The sequence below is a fragment of the Paramormyrops kingsleyae genome, chromosome 24 (genome assembly GCF_048594095.1).
Source record: "Paramormyrops kingsleyae isolate MSU_618 chromosome 24, PKINGS_0.4, whole genome shotgun sequence".
Taxonomy (NCBI): Eukaryota; Metazoa; Chordata; class Actinopteri; order Osteoglossiformes; family Mormyridae; genus Paramormyrops; species Paramormyrops kingsleyae.
In genome coordinates, this window is record NC_132820.1 from 10,102,575 (window position 1) to 10,108,595 (window position 6,021).

Below are 6,021 nucleotides of genomic sequence, written 5' to 3' on the forward strand. Positions count from 1 at the left end.
TCCCGTTGCTGATTTTACAGTCGATTTCCTTTAAGAAGCAACGTAAATAAACAATCTCTATTCTCTAGAACTGGATCCCCAAAAACAAGTTCTTGCCCTCAGATCTGCGGCACCTCTTGCCAGCAACGTCAGGTTAAAACACAACAAAGAAACGCCTCACAGCCCATTGGCCAATGGCGACGTGGGTCGAGATGGCTCCCCGCTTTGTTCCCCGTGCTGCCGTCTTGCCCGGTCCTGCCACTCCACCCTCTTTCACCTGCTCACCCCCTCTCACTCCCTTCCTGGGAAGGTGCTTCTTGATGTTCATGACAGATACCTTCCTCCACCATCGCTCTTTCCTGCAGATTCTAGCCGCCACCTCCCCACCCCTGTTCCTCTAACCACATGTCCTCAAGATCAACTGGTGGGATCAGGACACCATGGACTGATTGGAGTGATGAACCTTCTCCCTCCCTGTCACACAGACGTCTTATCAGCCTCCTGGCATCACCACCAACGTCCACAAGCAAGGAGAGCGCGAGTGGGGCTTCCAAAGTGGCGGCTGCTGCGCAAACTGACACAAACTTCATTGCTGGTTTGCCGAGTCATTGGGACCTCAGGCTGAACATAAAGGACACCAATTCAGGCTGCATTGTGGGATGCAAGGGCGTATAGAGGGGTGGGACCACAGGGGCATGGGCCCCAGCTGAAAGCTGATTGGCCACCGGAATGCCCCTCCCCTGTCAATCCCCAATTCGAAAAATATCATTGGCTAATGATAACGTTGGCCCCACTGTATGAATTATTGGTTCCTTTGGGTGAGAAATCAACCATCAATCGGTGGTAATCAACCATATTCGCATTCTTCCTAAAGATATCCCCGAGTCGAATTGTGCTTCCTAGCTTGATGTTTTGGAATCATTCAGGTTATGAACCTTGCTCGCGAGTTTTGGGTGATGACTCCATGTCCCTAGCTGCTGTTTGACCTTAGTCAGATCAAACCCAGAAATCTCCAAGACCTGGATTTCACTTTTCACCTCACTTCTGATGGATCCTTCCGTGCTTGCAAAGCACCCACATTGGTTCCTGGTGGAGGGAGTCTGGATCAGAATCCATCCTTCCAGTGTCAAGCTGCTTTTTCTCTTCACACGTGTGTAGGACTGATCTGAAACATGTTTGCAACATGCCTAAACGTGCCAGCCCCATGACGGATGAGGTAGGGCTACCGGAGGGCCTCTTCGAAGCTTTCATACATTGTCGTAAACAACGCTTTGAAAGTCACGCCCTTTCAGGTACGCAAACGGCCTTGACATTTCAATAGGGGTTGTCAAATCCTGTGGGGGGGTGGAGGTGTGGCCAGCCTGGCTGGTAGCCAAATTTCAATACAGTCGCTACCAACAAAAACAATCGCATTTGATATCTGCTTCACCAAAAATATTTTTACCCAAAGACAATCAATTTGCACAGCTTGTAACTCCTTTCTCCGGCAATATGGGTTCAAGGTTACAGGGCAAAGGTCGCCTGAGACAAGCATCTAGAACTTTCAGGATGAAGTCGGGCTACGCTTAACACAAGGCCACGCCAACTGAAATGACTTGACTCTCTATCTGACTCTATCACATGAAACATTTACATTAAACTGGCTGAATCACTGCTGTCATGCAACACTTGGTTTCAGACAGATGACGCTGCCTTTCACCAAGCAAATTGTACATATATAGGATGTCATTTGGGAAGTGTGACAAGGCACCAAGACAAATTCCATGGAGTTGGGTCTTGGATTTGGCAGGTTAAGTTGACTTGGTCAGGTAACCTGGTGACACAACCTTCCACCTGTAAAATGACCATCTTATTTTCCTTTTAAAATGGCCTCGTCATTATGAGTGTGGGTCACGCACGACTGTCAGCTAACCTGTGTGCATCCTTAGCCTCCATCTCCATCACCCTCTGCTGTGGGCTTCATCAAGGGCCATAAAAAGGAAAAGAGAGAGCGCTCCCCTCTCTGGAATGCCCCCATCCCCGCAGTCGTGCTGGCGACTGACTGCCAGTAGGTGTCACCAGACTCGAAGTAGCCAAACAGGATACTTGGGAGAATTCCAGCAGGACCATGTAGCTGCTATGCCCATCAGAAACAAAAATATTTGACAATTTTAAAATTGAGCTGGTCGGAAACAAAATAATTTTACAACTTTAAAATTCTAAAACAACGCTTCAGAATGTTAACCACTCTCTCTCTCTCCTACACACACACGTTAATAGACGAAAACTAATTGCTAATCATTATTAATTTATTTCTTAAAATGTCTGTAATAAATTTATCGGGGTAATAAGACTTGAACTGTGGCGCCATTCAAACTATGAAAATTTATCCAGAATAAAGACAAAATGGGCCGGTCTTGGCATTAAACTCCCTGAAAATTATGGCACTTTTCCACTGGCATACAGGACCCGAGCCGGACCCGGGCCGTACTGGAAAGAGACACTAGATACAGCGCGGTTCCAGCAGTTTCCTTGCAGAAGAGCCGGCTTGGTAAAGGCGTTGCCTGGTTTGGGGAGTGACCGTGACGCAAGACTGAAGAGATGCTTTATTTACTGTTCACACGGTGTACAGTACATCATGATTTACTATGAGCAATTATAATAATTATTATTTTACTGTGTGCTAATTTCCGATAGCACTTCTGTGAGAGTCTCCGTTTCATATTAGCATCAAGTGCTAGCGGAATTAGCAATTCGCTTGCATCTACATTACGAATCCATTCCCTTGAGCTGTTCTATAGTACCGACTTAAGCAGGAGGTTGGAAAGTTCCAAGTTCCGAGTCATTGGGAATGCCTTAACACACTGGCATGTGTGAAACTACTATTAATCAGTAACATATAGAATATGCCATTTTTTTTCTTCTTCAGATAATCCATGCTTATTGACGGAGAACACCAGTATCTCTGTGCATTTCGACCAATCAGATGGGGGTGACACAATCAGTTTGGTCACGTTTTCAGCACGGGTACAAGTCGGCTAAGGCCTGCATGCTTTGCAATGGAAAACCGTCAGTTCGCGGTACGGCTCAATTCCTGGTGGCAATAGAAAAACGCCACCAGTTTCTCCTCGTGCTTGGGTGTCACTGCACAGTGATGAGGAGGAGGAAGCCTCAAGTGCATTCTTGTTCTCTGGGGCTTGTCGCCACAATCGGGCTGCAGCACGACGAAATACGGCCTTGTTCTTAGCTGGGAAATATAAGTTTCTTGGCAGGATACAATGTTTAGCCTACAGCCATGCAATCCACCCAATTTTATGTTTAATTGCGTAATAATTCGGGAGAATGATACCAGTTTACATTACAGCGGCGATCATGAAAGAGGTTAAACGTCTCATTCGCATGACCACTTAAGTCTTTCGATCCCTCATTTGGGACTTTCAGGTTGCTACAAAGGAAAGAGAGCATTCTGGGGACCGCAGTCAAGAAGCATGTTGACTTAGGAATTCTGTGTCTGAGTGTATAACCAGGTTTTTGGTACAAAAAGCCTTCTGACCTGCGCCAAACAAAGTAGAACTCATACAATGTACTATCAAAGCTCATTGCCTGAAAAGGCTGACGATCCCACACAAATGCTACACTCATTAAACCCTGGACGGCTTTCAAGGCAGAACTCCATCTATAAATGAATCTCAGCAGGATGGAGGGACAGAATGGCCGCGTTTTTGACCTTGCACCTATTTTCTGAGGGGTCTTGGCTGTTTTTCTGAACATAAATTGAGCATCACGATTTGACGTCTTGATTTCAAGAAGAGCAGGCTTGTCCTCTTGCCTTTCCCTAACAGGTGCAAACACAATTCTCTGCGTTTACCTGTCAGCTGTGCGTGTTTTCCATTTTGTCACTTTCCCTACATTCCTGGCTCCTAGCCAGCTACTCCGTAAACACATTACCTAAGATGTGGCTGGAAATAGCCATTATATTCACTTGCAGTTAGTTTATAATAGTTTCCTTGCATTTCACGTGTAACAAGCATCTGCTAGGACCCAATTGCTCTTATATTTACCTTATATAAAGCAGATGGTGCGATAAAGACTCCAGAAAATTCCCACTCGTTAAATCGATTATAGAAAAACTAATTATCGCTATATCGGGCTTTCTGCCCCCTTGTGGACAATTTCAGTGCCACAGTCTTGATATTCAAGTCCTCAGGACAGCATTCTCCGAATAACAGGCATTGCAAAGATATTATGTTTTATGTGAATGACTCAGTATTGACGATCTCATACAAGTAATTCAAATTCAGCCTGGATGACATGCCTATTGTGCCACAGCTGTGGTTCCGCCACAATGAAGAATTTTGGGAGTTTATTTCTTGGAAATCACTCCCTGACATTTAGCCCAAACTCCGGCTTTCCAAAAAGTGGAACTGGAGTTAGATCCCAACATGTATCTACAGAGTAAGTATGTTGTTGTTGTTTCAAAGACTGATGATCAGTAAAGAGCAAACGCAAAAGGTTCCAAAACATGTTCCACCAGGGTACTCTAACAACACAGCGGATGCAGGTGGGGCTAGGATTTGAGTTGACTCAGATGTCAGGTTTGTGTTTCTCAGTCAGAATGTTTCAGACCACAGAACTGGGGAAAGAAACTGTGTATAATGCAAAGATAGAGAGATTTCAGACCATTCACCATTTCCCCCCCGATCACAGATGAACCGGACTGCAGGATTTTGGCTCTAAAGTTCAGGTAAATCAGATATATTGCAGGTTCAGATCCCTAAAGGTCTCGGTCACTGCATAGGTGTTTATACAGAAAAGCACTTGAACAAATCAGCATTCAGAAGCTACCAGTCACAAAAACAAAATCACAGGACAACTAAGCCAGCTAACTGGATGGTGTGCTGCTTAGCAGGTTAGGACTCGTGGTCAGAAGGTCGCCGGTTCAAATCACATGGATGGTGAAGCGATGCCACCATTGAGCTCTTCAGCGAGGGCCTCAACCGGCAACTTCTCCAGGGGTGGCGGATGCTGGTTGACCCTGTGCTGTGACCCCACAATTTATCTGTGTAGGTCTCATAGAGAGCAAGACAGGACAGGCGAAAAGAATTTCCCCATGGGGATGAATAAAGTACAGACGCTCCTCTACTTACGAACGAGATACGAGATAATGTTCGCAAGTCCTTATTCAACATAATTTTTAAGGGTATACACAAGCACTAAGAACTAGGATGCTGGGAGTCCGCACGCTACGCTGCTGCGCGGCGGGAGTAGCGGCCAGAAGTCATACCAGGCGGAATTGGCGCGCAGGAAAAAAAAATTGATGTTGCGGACAGGAAACGGGAGCCCAATGAACACAATTTGGACTTACAGTCCTCTTTGGTCGTATGTCTGAAAGTTTGTAAGTAGAGGAAGAACGTCTCTGTCTCTCTCTCATATATATATATATATATATATGGGCCACACCTTTTCTCAGGTAAATACCAGGAGCAGGTGTGGTTCATCAGAAGCCAAGTAGGATAGAAAACCTACCAGATAGCAGCTCTCCGGGACCGGAGTTGGAGACCCCTGATATACGGTTAACCCCTTCACATCCGCGAGTTAGGGGTGGAAAATCCCTCTGAATATGAAAATTTGTAAATAATATTTGGGCACCACTAACCTCAGCCCCTAGCAGGTCCGCTAGCCAGAACAATGACATAAACTCTGACGGCACTGAAACGTTTGGACGTTTCTGCGAGGAAATGCGAGATTCCACGGTCACGGAGACAGATGACATGTCAGGGTAGCTGGAACCCGGGACAATGATGCGCAGCGTACCCAAGCCAAAACTTTAATATTAAAAGATAAAGTACACACCTATACACACAAATGATACACATCACTTATGTTTATATAGGGCATGGTTTTATATGATCCAAATCCTTTTTCTGTGCGTTTCTGCAAAAATATTCCCGTTTAACACTTCATGGCCAACTCGCAACCAAACCACAAATGTGAAGGGGTTACTCTACATGAAACGGAAAATTCCTGCTGTCGGTCTCATGCGGCCACAGATCAGACAGAGCC